The sequence below is a fragment of the Panthera onca genome, chromosome B4 (assembly GCF_046562875.1).
Source record: "Panthera onca isolate mPanOnc1 chromosome B4, mPanOnc1 haplotype 2, whole genome shotgun sequence".
Taxonomy (NCBI): domain Eukaryota; kingdom Metazoa; phylum Chordata; class Mammalia; order Carnivora; family Felidae; genus Panthera; species Panthera onca.
The window spans coordinates 108,243,554-108,261,482 of record NC_138345.1 but is presented as its reverse complement, the minus strand read 5'-3'; the positions used below and the strand labels follow the sequence as shown (position 1 = coordinate 108,261,482).

Sequence of the window (17,929 nt, the reverse complement as noted above, 5' to 3'; positions counted from 1 at the left end):
AAAGAATATATTCCTCATCTTTTTATCCCCACCATGATTTTTTTTTCATTTTTCAATAATATCAGCTAACATTTATTATGGAATTATTTTGTGTTACTGTATTAGTTTCCTATTGCCATTGTAACAAATTACCACAAATTTGGTGGCTTAAAACAACACAGATTTCTTATTTTATAGTTCTGGATGTCAGAAGTGGAAAATGGATCAGCACAACTTTGTTCGTTCCAAAAATTCTAGGGGAGAATCCTTGCTTCTCCCAGCTTCTAGAGATTGTCTGCATCACTCGTCACCCTGCATTATTCCAAATTCTGCTTCCATTCTGATTCTTCTTTCCCTGACCCTAACTCTTCTGCATCCCTCTACTCAGCACCTTTGTTATTACATTGCACCCACCAAGATAATATAATTATTATCCAAAATAATCCAGATAATTCTGGAATGACCTGTCCATTCAAAAACCTTGACTTAATCACATTTACGAAGTTCCTCTTACCAAGTAAGGTAACATCCATGCATTCCAGAGATTAAGACAAGGATATCTTTGGGGGCATTTTCTGATATCCACTGGTAGGCATTGTGCTTATTGCTTTTCATTCATTTATTTCACTTAATTCTCATAAAATCTTTATGAGCTCTGTTCTACAGAGGAAACATGTTGAGGAGCTTTCATGGAGTCACAGATGGAGTTAAGAAACTGGGAAATGGGAACTTCATCCAAGTGACTCCAGAACCTTTCCTCCTAACCATTATACTATATACCTTCATTATCATATTGCTTTTTGGCATAGGTAGTTTGTGATGTTACATATTACTTTTTATTGTAATTTGCAAGTGACACATCACATATTTTAAATAGGACACATGGCATCATATTAAGTTAAATCAAGATGGATAAACTATTGACTGTAGGTTAGCTCTGTTTTTCTTGACCAACCTTATCAACTCCTTGAAATAACTTCGGTTTCCCAAGATCCAAGGGGCCATATAAAAATATCTGTGAACCCCCTTACCACATTAGTCTATATGCTTCAGCCAATCTTTGCTATCTAATGATCCAAGACTTTTCTGCAAAGAGCAGGTTTTGTAATTCTGTAACTGTTCACTTTTCTCACTTTCTTTATTTCACAGAATGGTGTTAACTCTTAGGCAGAAATTAATTTTCAAGCCCACTCATATATTCTGCCCTGGCAAGTTTGGAGGCAGACAACTGACCCCAAAGTTATTTTTCACCTTAATGTAATAGGATGATTCTAGCAAGTCTGAGTATATAATACGGACACTGGATGGTAGTTGACAATTTGCCAGAAGCAAATGCAGGTTTTACTTCTTGTTCAGTCCCTGAAAACTCACGTTTGGAATATTCTATTTGTAAATCTACTAAGGAATTCCTCCTTATGACTAGCTAGATGTTTTACATCATTATTTTGTACAAAACCTCAGTTGCCACATCACTTTCAAGGATTTGTTCTATGACATCAATGTGGTTTGGGAACTGCCCACGTTGCTCTACATTATGTTGACTCATATTCATATTTACTGTTAACTTTTAGTATAATGCCAGTTTTATTAATGAAACTATATATATATATACATATATATATATATATAGTCATTTTGATGAAAACCGCTTTTAAGATTAGGGTACCTTTGATGCCAAAACCATTGATGCCTTTGAGCTTTGGAGGTACGTGAACTTTTTGTTAAATTAAAACTATTGGTGGTTACCATATTTTGGAATTACTCAGAATTCACTACTAGGCCCTTTTCTCATTGTGTATTTGCTTTAGATCATAATATGCAATTTATATGCTGATGATTGTTCAAATTTGGACTTCAACTCTAATCTCTCTTCTCAAGCTTCATATTTGTACATTCCATTTTGTACTCAAAATTTCTATTTTTTTAATGTTTATTTATTTTTGAGTGAGATAGAGTGAAAGCAGGGTAGGGCAGAGAGAGAGGGAGACACACTCTGAAGCAGGCTCCAGGCTCTAAGCTGTCAGCACAGAGCCCAATGCAGGGCTTGAACTCACAAACTGCAAGATCATGACCTGTGCTGAAGTTGGACGCTTAACCAACTGAGCCACGCAGGTGTCCCTCAAAATTTGTAACTATTTATCTCACATCTTCACCTAAATTCAACATGCTTTATAAATATATATATATATATATATATATAATTTAAGTAATTTGCCCAAGGTCACAATTTGAAATCAGAATTTGAACTCAGACAGTCTAGTTCAAGAATCTGAGCCTTCAACCAGCATTGTATGCTATATCCAGAAAATGAATCTTGCCAAGTCTATTTTCAAATATTTCTCCATCTTAACCGCCAGCATATCTATTCCACTAATATATATAACAGTTTGAACAACTACAAAAAACCTCCTAACTCATCCTTCCTTTTGTAGAGAAATAGTGATTAATTGACAGTATGTATTTAAGGAGAGCTTTGCTATTGTATATGCAGGAGAGAGTCATTATCAGGCTAATGTGAAGTCAGATTCTGACTTCCATTCCATGCAGTGAATGTATGGGTTTATTTCTGGTATCATCATTGCATTAATTTCTTACTTGGGGATTGTTTAGTTTCAGAGAGATAAATAAACTCTTAAATACCATGGACAAAGGAACACTTTCAAAAAAATAATATGTCTTAATAATATGGTGGTTCCTCAGAAATATTAAACATATAATTACCATTTGATTTAGCAATTTCACTTTAAAAAGGATTAAAAACAGCAACCAATACAGAAATCTGTATACCAATGTTGATAAAAGCATTAACCACAATAGACCAAAGATGGAAACAACCCAAATGTCCATTGAAGGACAAATGGATAAACAAAATCTGATCTCTACATACAATAGGATATTCAACCTTAAAAATGAAGGAAATTCTGATACATGTTACAGCATGAATAAAAGTTGAAGACGAAATAAGCCAGACACAAAAAGAAAAAATACTGTATCTTTCCACTTACACGAAGTACACGGAGTAGTCAAGTTCATAGAGACAGAGAATAGAATGGTGGTTATCAGGGGCTGTGGGGAGAAGGGTGTGTAGAGTTATTCTTAAGTGGGTACAGGGTTTTAGTTTGGGAAGATAAATTCTGAATAGGGATGGTGGTGATGATTTTACAACAAGTAATGCCACTGAACCATAAAACTAAAAATGATTAAAATAGTAAATTGTATGGCATGTGTATGACAATTTAAAAAAATACAAATCTTATGGAAATGTAAGTATCGTTACATAGTGCTTTCATAAAGGCTAGAACCTAGAGCAGCCCCCAAAATGTAAATAACCAAACATTATTAATCTTCCATGCATTCCTTCACTAACTACAATAGCCCAGATCCTACCATCTCTTAGTTCAAATATTCAAATATCCACCCTGGGGACTATGCATCTTCAAGATGGTGGAGTCATTTACCATGAAAGAGGTAGAGCCCTTTGCAAGATAGTTCCTCTAAGAAATAAATTTGGGGGTAAGCAAAAAAAGTAATAATAATGGAGATCTCTAATATAATTGGCCACCAGGATAAAAACTGAACTGTAAATTTGTAATTGAGTTAACACTTAGAAACTGCCTTTGTCCTAAGTGACCCTGACTAGAATGTACTAACAATTACATTTTATGGTAGTAGTTAACCAGGATTTTTTTTTTTTTTTGATTGCTGTCAAGAAATGTCAGTAGATTTTAGGGAAGAGAGCTATATTTAGCTAAGTGGCCATCAGGAAAAAAAAATTAAGAAACATTTTATTTAAATATTTCTTGGAAATGGATAGAAATAAACATTATATCTCAAAATTAAAGACAAATATACAGATAAGATAAGAGCTGTTAAAAGATATTTTAAGTAATTTAATGATATAAAAATTTTAAGCATGTCCTTTACAAACAGATACAATATAAGGACTTTGTGCTCTATTTTTACTCTTCTTTTGAAGAGCTCGTGATTATCTGCTAAAGGCTCACAACAATTATATAAAATGGCATGGAGTGAGCAAAAATGTAATGTGAGAATAAAAAAATATATACTGATATCATATGTTAATATGAATTAACATATATATGACAGATATATATAAAAGGCAAGTGTGCGTGTTGTGTATGTGGATGGGAGGAATGGTTGGGTGAACTATGATGTTTTCTCCACTTATAGGCATAACAAACACACACAGAACTTGCTTTTTGTTTTAAGTATATATGTATATGCTTTTAAGAAGAAAGTTTGTCACTTTTTCTTCAAATTTTTTTTCAGAAATGTCACACATATATATAAGGACTGAACTAAACATTAAAAATAAATTTATTGATGGCAGACCACAAGGACACATATGTATAGTTAAAATCCCTTTATTTGCTTGAACAATACCAATTCAATAAGTAGAACAAAATATTTTAGTAAGATTATACCTTGTTTTTTACTAATGTTTTTAATATACACCTCAAAAATATTTATGTTCTTAACTAAAATATATGGTGGATACCAGGTTTAAAAAGGGAAAAAAAGTCTCTCTCCCCCTCACCCCCCTTTTGCTTTGTATATATCAAGCCCTTTCCATATACAATTTGCCTGTCTACATGGGCCAAGTTTTGACACAGTATACAGTTCTTTGGTGATGGGCCCATTGAATCTAAGGTAAGAAAACTTGTGCTGTAAAGAAACAAAGGTTATGAAAAGTAAAAAACGGAACAAGGATTGGAGAACCAATCAAGAAGCACAGCTTTGTAACAAGGATGTCTTTAGCTATAAGATCTTGAGTTTGTTGACTAGAGGTCTTTTATTTCATTTTTCACATATGTCATATATGTAGTTTGAATAAGATCTATTTTTCACATATGTAATATATATAGTCTGAATGAAATGGTGAAAGTAATCATTGCTAAGGCCACTGAACCTCTACCAGTCCTATGTCTACATGACTAGCATCAACATTCTACCTATGATGAAAAGTACTTGTAATTCAAGCCTGACATATGTAGTCAAATTTCTAAGCATTTTCTTTAAGGACCTCTTGATATTTCAGAACCAACCTCTCCAGAATAATCTGGGAATGTCACTGAGTTTCAACATAGTCTAATCCCACCAAAAATTGTATCTGTCTGACTCATATTTTGGTGAGAATAATCACTCCAGAGATATTCAGAATTTTATTGCCTATTTTCAGAAGATATATTTGTGTAAAGACCCAGTTCTAAGATCTCACCAATTTCTCTTCCAAGATAAAGAAAAGTTCTTTTTTTTTTTTTTTTTTTTCCCCAGCCAAAGCCTAATAATGGTCTGTGATGTCTCTGGATGTCTTTATATCTTTTGATCCAACTTTATAATTTATTTACTCCCCTTTCATTTAATTATTATACCCTAATGCATACATAAAATTTTGAGAAGACAGCTCAAAAATTAAAAAAATAATAAATATAAAATTTTATTTAAAATGCAGAATAACATTTATTCAGCTTTCTCAAAATATATATCCATTCTAACATTTCTGATTTTTGGTTTTACTTGCCAATTCATGGGTTACTTCACAACCTCAAGCCACTTATGGAAAAATAAAATTCACCTGTACTGTAAAGGTAAAATCTAATATTTTAAATTGTATTAATTATTTTAACATATTGTGTAAAAATTTTTTTCTAAGCCATTTTACAAGCAGCATAGCCATTTGGGAATAAAGTTGAGAATTATCCCATATAGAGATAATGGGTGAAATTTCAAAATTTAATAAGTAAAACATTTTAGAAAATGTTACAAATATATTAAAAATATTTTCCTATAATTCTTATATTGGGTAGAAATTAATTTCCAAAAGGGTTGAAACTACAAATAATTTGAAAAATTTAAAAATTAAAAATAAATAGCCATATCATGCCAAAAACTTTAATCTTATGTGCATGTTTGGTATAGTATACTAAAGCATCTAGACTTTCATTTAGTCTACAAAACATATCAAACGCCTAACATAATAAACAAAAACAGACAGAAGGTCTGCTTTCAAAGACATTATATTCTAGAGGAAGATACAAACATTTTAAACGTAATAAATAAATCTATTATAATGATAAACACAACAAAAGAAAGGCACTTGGACTATGAAAGAATATAATAAAGATTTTACTTAATTAGGGAGGTCAGGGGTGAATTTCTCTTGGCTGATGTGGGAGGAGCAGACATACCTAGATGAAGAGGGAGATGGAATGGGTAGAAAAATATTTAGACAGAATAGAAAGCATGTGCAAAAGTCTTGTGGCCAAAGATGCAGAATGATTATAAGTGAATAACAGAGGGCTCAGTGGCTTTAGGTGTGATAACAAGGAATAATAATGAAGCAAAGAATGAGTAAAGGTCATTCCAGTCAGGAAAAAAAAAAAAAAAAAAACAGTCTTGGTATACACATAGTCCCTGTAGCAAAAAGTATTATGGCAAGAAACGGGACTACAATCTGTCATTTGAGAAGAGAAGAGAAAGAGCAAGAGTGAGGTTAAGAACGGTGGTGGAAGGTGAGGCTAGAGTAATTGGGGCCAGATCAGACAGAATACTGTAAATCACACAAAGAAGAATCCTCCTTTTATTTTAAGAACAAGAATCCCTGAAGGATTTTAAGCAAGACATGGAGGTGGTGGGGTGAGATGTTAAGGGTTTGAAACATTTACGTTACAGGTCCCATTCACTGTGATTCTTTTTTTTTTTTAATGTTTATATTTAAGACACAGAGAGACAAGTGGAGGAGGGGCAGAGAGAGAGGGAGACAGAATTTGAAGTAGTTTCCAGGCTCTGAGTGACAGCACAGAGCCAGGTGCGAGGCTCCAGCTCACGCACTGTGAGATCATGCCCTGAGCCAAAGTTGGACACCTAACTAACTGAGCTACCCAGGTGCCCCATTCACTATAATTCTTAACTCCTCTCCAGTGCAGATCCAATGCTAAAGTACAACAGCTTCTGGTGTTTCTCTCAATTAATCATGAACTCTATTACATGTAATCAATCCAAGATGATTCAGAAGGTACTTGAGTGTCTTGATATGCTTCTTGGTCTTCATTGTATGTATTGAAAATCGATACAGTATTATAGATACACAGGTTACAAAATATTGGCCTGAATCAGTCACAACATTATTATAAATCTTAAAAGTTGCTTTTCTCAGGAAATTGCTTCTAATAGCTTGCTGATTTGTGGGGTTTTTTTTCCTATTAACATAAGCATGAAACAAGCATTTGATGTTTCAGCCTTCTAGGTAAACTTATGTTTATCTTAACTGACGAATAAAAATTGCTCTGCAATATTTTATTTAATGTTTCCAGTTCTCTCTTGACTGAGAGTTCCTTGAAACCAAAGTAAAAGGCACTTCATGTTTGTATCATAGCAATTAATACAATGTCAGGCCATAAAAAGTTGTTGATTGAATGAATGGACACAATGCGTTTCACCTATGTTCTGCTATAATATGTCACTAATTCTTAAAATGTCAAGTCAATTCAATAAATATTTAATGAGTGTGTACTCTGCACAAGAAGGTGCTAGGCAAGTATTTAAAAGTGCCTCATAACTGTTTTCAGAACTTACTTCTAAAGATAGACTTTTGTTGAGAACTTTTGTTTTACCACATGGCACACTGACCCTTCAAAGTTTTGTTGAATACTTAGATTAGTTATAAATGCTATTTGATGAACAGCTGTCCTCTTTAACTAAAACCACACACACACACACACACACACACACACACACACACACACATACAGTCTATACTATTTTTATTTCAAAGATTATTACATAAAAATATAATGTGATTCAGAGTAAAAACCCATCCCTTTTATGAGCAATTAGCAAGTGCTAAATAACAATCTAAATAATTTATATACTATATTTCTCCTTTTAGTAAGTTTAAGAACCTTTTGAGATGAATTACAATTATGACTTTCTCTTAGAGTAAGTTAGAAATACTGTTCAAACTAGGCAAATAATGTACTGCTCTCCAAGATGACATAATAGTTAAGTATAAAATCAGTATAAGTATAAACTCAGTAATTGAACCCAGGAGTCTCTGATTTACATTCGGTGTCCTAATTTGATTCTATTGTTGGATGGGAACCAAGGAAAGTGAGTGTAGATTTTATATAAGTCTACTCTATCATTTCCTATAGAAACACTTGGCTATAAAAATTATTTGTGAGTCAGACATTTCTAACAGGAAACTGTCATTTAGCGGGTTATTTCATGTTAACTTTGATACAGTTTTTTTTTTAAAGGGTGGTAGGTGCCCTGCTGTCAGAGTATGTCCATGCCTGTTTTAAATTATCCAAGTAGTGAACGCCCTAATTAACCACATGGTGATTGTGGAGGGATAAGCTGAGAAGCTAGCTAGAATTAAGACAGTATTGTAAGAGATCAGGATAGTCTAATTTCAGTGGACGGTTTAGCACCTGGTACAATGGGACCAAGAGCTTGAACCAATAAAAGATGAGATGGGAGCCAGCTGTGGAGAATGGGCATATCTTCTCACAAATTGTTTCTGTTTTTTTCTGTGCCCTTTTAATTGTCTTACCACCCTCCCAACACAAATTTATGAGATTTTACATATAAATTTCAATTTTATATTTAACTTATCTTAATAAAGTTCTTTTTTTAGAACAAGTTTTAGGTTAACAACAAAATTAAGAAGATACAGATTTTCCATAGGCCCCTGCCCTACACATACATAGCCTTCCCCATTATTACACTGACATTATTCACTAAAACGGTACCTTTTTTTTTTTTTTTTTTTTTTGCCAAGAATTAACCTACATTGGCACACATGATTACCCAAAGTCCACGGCTTACCTTAAAGTTCACTCTTGGTCTTACACATTCTATGGGTTTGGACAAATACATAATGGCATGTATCCATCATTATAGTAACATACAGAGTATTTCCACTGTCCCCCAAACCCTCCGTGCTCTATTCATCTCTCCCTCCCCTGACCCAATACCAAATATCAAAACCCAAAAAAGACTATACCTTTTCCTCTAAGTACTGCTTTAATTGCATCCCAAAAACTTTGATAAATTGTGTTCTCATTTTGATTTGGTTCAAAATGTTATTTTACTTTTCTTGAGATTTCTTCTCTGACCCTTGTGTTATTTAACAGTATGTTTTTTAATTTCCACGTATTTGAGGATTTTACAACTATCTTTCTGCTATTGGTTTCTAAATTCCACCACTGTGGCCCAAGAGCAGACATCGTATGATTTCTATTATTTTAAATTTGTTAAGGTGTGTTTTATGGACCCAGAAGTGGTCTATCTTTGTGACTTTTTCATGTGAGCATGAGTAGAATGTGTATTCTGCTGTTCCTGGAAGCAGTAGTTTGCACATACCACTTATATCCAGTTGATTAATAACATTTAAGTTCACCTGTCTTTCTGCGTTTCTGCACTTTGGACCCATTTATGAGAGAGGGGTGTCGATGTCTCCAACTGTAATAGTGGACTCATCTATATCTTCTTGTAGTTCTTTCAGTTTTTGCCTCATGCATTTTATGCTCTGATGTTAGGCACATGCCACTAAGGACTGTTACATCTTCTTGGAGTATTCTCCCTTCTATCATTCTGTAACATCCTCCTTCATTCCTGATAACTTTTCTTGCTCTGAGGTCTGCTCTGGCCAAAACTAGTATAGCTACTCCCGCTTTCTTTTGATCCGCATTAGCATGTTATGTCTTTATCTCTTCACTTTTAATCTGGATGTGTCTTTATTTTTAAAGTGCGTTTCCTGTAGGCAACATATAGTTGGTGGATGGTTTTCAATCCACTCTGACAACCTCTGTCTTTTAATTGGTGCATTGAGGCCATTGACATTCAAAGTGATTATTGATATAATTGGCTTAATATCGACCATATCTGTTGCTCATTTGCATGTGTTGCTTTTGTTCTTTGTTCCTACTTTTGTCTTTTACTCTTTTTCTGCCTGTTGTGGTTCATTAAGCATTTTTTATTCACTTTTCTTTCTTAGCATGTTATATTTTTTCCAAACTCTTTTTAGCCACTGTCCTTGAGTTTACAATATACATTTACAATTAATTCAAGTTCACTTTCAAATAACATTATACCACTTCATAGATTGTGTAAGTGCTCTATAACAAAATGGCCCTAAAACCTCCCTCCTATTTCCTGTGTTCCTGCAATCATTTATTTAACTTACCTATAAGTGTGCAGATTCAACTATGTATCCATCTCTTCTGTGTATATATATACATATGCATATGTACATACATACATAACAGATGTGTTATTGCTTTTAGTATTTTGAACAAACTTATCTCTTAGATCAATTAAATATAAGACAAATTTGTATTTTACCTTTACTTATTTCCTCTCTGATGCTTTCCCTTCTTTATGTACATCTGTGTTCATGAACTCTATATCATTTTGCTTCTTTCTAAAGTATTGATTTTAACATTTCTTGAAAAGCAAATCTATTAGTAACAAATTTCCTCAATTTTTGTTTGTGTATATCTTTTTGAAGGAACAGAATTCTAGGTTGGTGTTTTATTTGTTTGTTTTGTTTTATTTTACTCTACGCATTTTAAATATTTCACTCTGCTCTTGCTTGCATGGTTTCTGAGGATAAATTGGACATAATTCTTATCTTTATGCCTACGTAGGTAGGATTCCCCACCCCCAGCTTTTTACAGGAATTTTTCTTTACCTTTGATTTTCTATAGTTTAAAATGATGCCTATGTGTAGTTTTCATTTGTTTTATATTTATCTTGCTTGGTATTCTCTGAGTTTCCTGCATCTGTGGTGTGATATGTAACATGTATTGGGGGAAATTCTCAGTTATTATTGTTTGAAACATTTCTTCTCTTTCTCTCCTTCTGATGTTCCTATTTATCATATGTTACATTATGCATAGGCTTATGTAGTTTTCCTACAGCTCTTAGATAAATATTGTTGTCTATTTTTTATTTCTTTTTTGTCATTTTTGTGTTTACTTTTTGGCTTAGGAGATTTCTATTGAGATAGCCTCAAGTTCAGAGATTCTTTTCTTAGTCACACCCAGCCTCCTTATAAGCCCAGCAAAGACATTCTCCTTTTCTGTTATAGTTTTTTTTTTTTAATTTATTTTTCATTCTTTCTTAGACTTTCCAACTCTCTGCTTACATTGTCAACTATTCTTGCATGCTGTCTACTTATCCAGTAGAATTCTTCATGTATTACCCACAGTTGTTTTAAATTCCAGGGCTGATAATTCCAACATCCCTGCTGTATCTGAGTCGATTTTTATGCTTGCTACATCTCTTCAATCTGTGTTGTTTTGGGTTTTTTTTTCCCCTTTTTTATGCCTTGTAATTTTTCCTGATAACCAGACTTGGTATACTGAGTAAAAGAAACTGCTATAAGTAATCTTTTAGTAATGTGGCTGTAAGGTGTGATGTGGGGGCAAGGGGACCATTCTATTGTCTAATAATGGATTAGGGCTCAGAATTTTAGTGCACCTGTGCCTCTTGACTATCAACTTCACAGGTGCTTCTCAGGTTTGGAGTTGGTTGCCTTTCCCCAGATCATTAGACTGTGATAAAATTATCACAGGTTAGGTTCTGGTTAACTATTTTCTCCAGAGAGCATACCTTGTTTTAGAAGAACAGAATGGTCTGATGTGTTTCTAAATGGTTTCTTTTTCCTTCCTTCTGTCAGAAGCACATTTTTTTTTTCCTGATAATTCACTGTGAGAACCTGATAGAATTCTGGGACGTAAAATGCACAAAATGTGTCCTCTCCCCCCTCCCCTAGTGGCCGGGTTCTACTATCTAGTGTTTGTCACTCAAACTTGTCCATGTGGGGCCTCTATCAATTCCTCAACTAAAGTTCGGGTTTTATTACCCTGAAAGGCTCCTGAGGATGTTTCAGTTTGCGGATTTCTGCTCTGGAAGGTGTAATTCATTGTATCTGAATGTTGGCCACTCCAGTTTTGGAGGCAGCAGTTTTCCCTTAGATCTCACTTCCCTAATGGATGTAAGAAGAGTTGCTGATTTTTCCGTTTGTTCGGCTTTTCACTTGTTAGGATAGTGGGGGCACTTCTAGGCTCTGACTGGCTGGACTGGAAACTAGAAGTCTGATTAATTATTAAAAAAAAGAAAACTTCCATGTTGTATTTTTGCTTTAGTGTCTCCTACCATTACAATATAGTAATATCATATTTTAAAGCTTAAATAAGTGGGGCGCTTGGGTGGCTGAGTTGGTAAAGCCTCTGACTCTTGATTTCGGCTCCAGTCCTGATCTCATGGGTTGTGATATTGACCCCCACATTGGCCTTTGAGCCGACAGTATGCTTGGGATTCTCTCTCTCCCTCTGTCTCTGCCCCTCCCCTTCTTTCTCTCTTTGTCAAAAAATAAATAAACTTTAAAAATTAAAAAAATAACACTTACATAAGTCTTTATTAGTGTCGGGGTAGTAGTGTAGTAATAACAGTGAATTCTCTTCCTTTAAATAGTTTTTAGTTTCCTTTGCTTTCATAAGCATTTTTATTGATTTTTATTGATTTCCTCAGTTTCTGCTACCTTTCTCTAATTTGGACTTAAATTCTCTCCAAAAAAATATATCTTTCTTCAATACATTCAAACACATCAAATAATCTTTTAGTTTCATATCTTTGTAGTTACTGGTTATTCAGTTATCCTTACTGGAGAATGCTGTCTTCTGTTCTAACATGATAGGCCTGCTACCTCACCATCATCCCAAGATTCCCTTTCATCATCATCATCCTCCGGAAAATTCCCATGGCCTCTCCCAAGTGTTAGATTGCCTATTTTCCAAACTCACATTTTCTTTTTTCTTGCTTTGACCATTGCTCTGATGGGGTACATTCTACAGCAGCTTCCAAAAGAGGGTGTGGAAGGTAGCATTTTCATGAGTTTGCTTGTCTGAAGATGCCATGACTTACTGCTTCAAACTTAATTAGCAATGTCGATGGGTATAAATTTCTGTTTTGAAACTAACTTTGTAAGTATCACTGTTCCATTGTTTCCTTTCTCAGTTTTGCTATTAAAAAGTCTGATGCTACTGTGATTCCTGATTTTTTTTTTTATTCTATTTTTTTTCTCTCTTCAGACTTGCAGGACCTTTACCCTTGGTGATTTTACATTTCATGACAATATGCTTTATGTAAGTTTCTTCCATTAATTTTGTTGGGGCTTTCCTAGATCCCTTCAACATAGAAATATATGTGTCTTTCCAGGATTTTCACCCTATAAATTGCATAAGGCAGAGGAATGATTCTGTCTCTATTTTGGGAAAAATCAATGTTGAGAGGCCTGGGGTTGCAAAAGATTTATTGCCAATACCATGATTTTACTTTTAAGGTCCTTAGGCATAACTTCTCCTACGTGAAATATGAGTACACACAACAGCACATGTGAGTAGGGAGGGGGCAGATAGAGAGGGAGACAGAGAATCCCAAGCAGGCTCCATGCTGTCAGCACAAGGGGCTCAATCTCACAAATGTGACCTCATGACCTGAGCGGAAATCAAGAGCCGGATGCTTAACTGTCTGGGCCACCCAGGTGCCCAAGGCACATTTTTTTTTTTTATAAACATTATGAGTAAGACTATACAGAGAATGAGATAAGGTTTTAATTAGAGTAATTTAGCAATCAATGAAAGACTAACTCTGTATCAGAGACAACAATGGCAGCAGGGCTGGAGGGTAGTGAGTTATTTGAGCATGAAATAACCTTATTAGGTGATGGAAAGAATGACTTTAAGCCAATTTCTTCCCTCTGTAAAAGGGCATAACTATGGGCCATGATGGTGATCCACAGGAGTAGCCATTGGTTGGCTCATTCTAAGATAAAAAATTTGGGGAACGCTTAGGAGCCTGTCCACTTCATAATATATGCTCTCATGAGGCATGCAATAAAAAACAGTGCAACATACTTATAGCCCCCTGTCTATTTCCAGATTCTTCCTTATTGATTCTGAATTCAGGATGGTAGAGGGGTAGGAATATCTCCCATCTAACCTACAGGCTGTTTTGATCCTCTATTAGTCACAGACAAAAACACACATGCCAGGAGGAGATAGCTTCCAGCAGGAAACAAAACAAAACACACAAAACAATTTCTTGTTATCTCCTACATTTTCACACTGTTCACTTAGTGATTCTTTTCTGATTTACCCTGGAAAGAGCTAGAATATTTTCCAGGTCTACAATTTTGAAGATGTATTGACAGAGATGATAGATAAAGATGTCACTTATAACTCAGAACTTTAAGCCACAGCCACCTGTCACTCATCATGACAAAGCAGAAGGTTCCTATAGACTTTGTAGTCACCATTGACCTTTGGCGAGTTCGTGGATTAAGTTGAGTGATGAGCTTCTGCACAATGATCTACCGAGGTCCAGTCGAAGGTCATTAATTCACATTATGTGTCCACAGTGTCCTGAAACAATGGTTGTGATTTGACCATTTAAAAAAAAAAAAATGGTCAGAAGGACACCGGGGCATTTTCTTACATGACTGTAATGGAGGAATGCACTGCTACTCAATCAATTCTGGTAAAGTACATTTACTAATATCAGCTAATAGCAAAAGAGTAAAAAAGTACATGAATACAAAGGAGGTTATTTAACAAAGCTTGGCAAAATAACAAATTTAAGGAAGGTTATTCTAGTTCTATACTGCCACAGACAAGAAAGCCCTGAAAATAATGCTGAAATAATGTCAGATCTTAATGAATAGGTGAAAAACAACTGCTGCTGACAGATCATCATGAGACAAAGATAAGACAATTGGTTTCAAAGTATACACATTGTAATAACTTCAAATGTACAGAGAAAGAAACAGATTACAAATGTTATGGACATAGCACTAAATTAGACATTTAAAACAATTCTTCGAATTCTTTAAAAAGTCTATAAATAGCTTCCCATTTCTTGTCAATTATTTAAAACTTGTTATTACATTTATTTAATTACATACACAGAGAGCTAAATATATGTACTTCATTATAGAGACAATAACAAAAGATGGCAGTATTCTCACCTGTAACCCTCAGGAATGCATTACAATCCAGCTTTATTACAGATAATTCTTAACGATTAATTCTAAAGATATGAGTTCTGCTATACATTTGGACAAGTAAAATTAAAATAATGCATATCTCAGGCACAAGTCTTGGTGTATGAATATAATTCTATGGAATCATAGAAGACTATAGAAAAATTAGTTGACTATTTCTGTCATAAGGTTGGTTTTTACAGGTTCTAGTCCATTACAAACAACCACTGTTCATTTAGATACCATCTTCTGTGTCAGTGGATTTGTGCACTTCCTGGATCTTTGAAAAGGATAGCATCAGTATAGCACACATAGAGTGAGGCTCAGTGTTGTCATGTGTCAAGAGAGGGCATCCTTTGTGCAGGAGAAATCTTGTCCCACAAGTGGAGTGATCTGGAAATGTTGTCTGGGCAGACCAGAGTCCTCCAGCACTAGCGCTCAGTGCTGCTGGGAAGTCTCTGCATGCTGGACTGGCTGCTTTTCACCTCGTTCCCCTACTTGTTGTTCTTCTGTCTTCCCCAGTCTCTACTCATCATGCTCCATCACACTTTTCTCCTCAGAATTCCCAGGCAGGAAGTCTCTTTACCTTGGGGATGCAGAGCAATATGGATTTTCCTTTCTTCACTTTAAGAAGTGTTGTTTGACATATGAACTGTGCCCTACTTTCTTCACAAACTTAACCTCAGATTTTTAGGACACTTTCTACTTATTTCAATGAAATCTGAGGTCGCACCCTGAAACCTTGGCTTGCATATTCATTTTGGCAATGATTTTTGGAAAAATCATTTTGGCAATGTTTTTTTTTTTTTTTTTTTAAAGAATGGTTCTCCCCTCCCCCTGGCCCCATCATTTCACCTGAGATTTGGTTACATAAGCTTGTCTCTTTTTTTTAAAGTTTTTTTTTTTAATTTTTCTAATGTTTATTTATTCTTGAGACAGAGACAGAGCGCGAACAGGGGAGGGGCAGAGAGAGAGAGGGAGACACAGAATCTGAAACAGGCTCCAGGCTCTGAGCTGTCAGCACAGAGCCCGATGTGGGGCTTGAACCCACGAACTGTGAGATCATGACCTGAGCCGAAGTCGGACGCTCAACCGACTGAGCCACCCAGGCGCCCCTTGGCAATGATTTTTAAGCCTGGTTACAGAGACCATCATTTAAAGGAGGAACATACACCAGGGCCAACCACCTGTCCCCCTCCCTATACTCAGAGGTTCTTACACAAGTAGTTGGATTGAGGCTTATCTTAATCTGTTTGGGCTTCTGTAACAGTTAATACCACAAAGTAGGCAGTTTATAAACAATAGAAATCAATTTCCCACAGTTCTGGGGGCCAGGAAGCCCAAGATCAAACTTCCTGTTGAGAGCAAACTTCTTGGTTCATAGATGACCATTTTTTTTTTTACTCTAACCCTACATGCAGAAGGACTTAGGTACCTCTCTGGGGTCTCTCTTATTGGAAGGGCACAACTCCCAATCATAAGGGCCCCACCTTTAAGATCTAACCCCCGCCCAAAGGCTTTACCTTCTAAAACCATCATATTGGTTACGAAGTTGCAACACATAAATTGGTGTCTGGGGTTTGGAGTATGGGGGAAGCACAGATATTCGATCCATAGGAGGGTCCTATATTATGGCATTTCTCAGGTGAGATTTAAATGAGCTGCTATGATTGAGAAATACTGGCTTATAGTGCAAATCTAGGAATCCTTTAGAAAGTCTTAGCATTGACCTGTCTTGTAGACCTGTTGCAAAAAAGCAAAAACAACCTCCCCCCAAATTAGGTAATGTAAATTAGATTAGCATAGTGCTTAGAGCGAAGTAAATGCTCCAGTTAGTGATGATGATGGTGGTGATATTTTTCTTTCTTTTACTGATATAATAATCCTAATTCTCCTTGTGGTAATGCAGATTTCTCTGTTTGATTTGAAGTCTTCAACTACAAATTTGTAACATGGCAAAACACTGTAAAATGATTAGTAATCTTTCACTATCTTTGTGTGTGAACATCCATACGTTTGGAGCAGATGAGTTTTACATGAATAAACCCTTTCTCTTGTCAAATATAAGGTAGTTGTGTTAAATTGTTCCTCATCAAAATCTAAATTTAATTTTCAGTTTCTATGAGATTACTGTTGTCCATTATTTGTCAAGAAGGAGGTAGTAGCCTTGATTTGATATAATTTGGGCAACATGAGAAAAAAGACAAAAAAACTGAAGTGAAAGAAAAAAAAACTCATGAGTTGCAGTTGTGAAATTTACATCAGGGACAAAACAAAATATATAAGAAATCAAGTGAGGTATCCTTAATTAAGGAGTAATGTGAAACCACAGAAAATTCAGTTGTTCAGAGAACACGGTGAGAAACAAATCCTTTTTCCCACTGATCTTTAGGTCTCTTTCAGACATTAGTGATGATATTCCAAGGGAATCTAGTAAAATAAATCTAGTAAAATAAATTAGAGTATATATTAAATTGAGATATCTTCCATGATAAGTTAATGTTTGCAGTTTGTGTCTAAAAACAGTGTGCTGAATCACTAAAACAGCATGAGTTTCTTACCTTCAGTCTGAGAATTCTTATTTCTTTAACATATAAGATGGGAGAACTTTCTCTACCCTTAGTCATTTTCCTCTTCTCTAGGGTAAAATTTACTGACACATAAACATAGTTAAACATCTTGAAGATATTTATTCTCAGAAAATAAAGGTGACATGGCCTAATAATTCTAAGCATTTTCAAAATTTTATCTGCACAGGAAACAGAAATAAAGATAATACACTGAAGCTGCCACACAATAGATTTAAAGTAAGCATAAAGAAAAAAAACAGGTGACAGTGGAGAACACGAAGCATAAAAATAAAAGAATACAAGCAAGATC

At 34.9% G+C, this 17,929-nt stretch overlaps 1 long non-coding RNA gene across 1 annotated transcript in view; it reads right to left on the bottom strand.

Moving 5' to 3' along the window:
- Nucleotides 1-17,929, bottom strand: part of LOC144616883 (uncharacterized) — an 86,186-nt gene that overhangs the window by 63,178 nt on the left and 5,079 nt on the right. Inside the window, exon 2 of the long non-coding RNA XR_013556697.2 lies at nt 14,274-14,432. This is a non-coding gene — a long non-coding RNA (uncharacterized LOC144616883). The remainder of the gene's footprint in view (nt 1-14,273; nt 14,433-17,929) is intronic.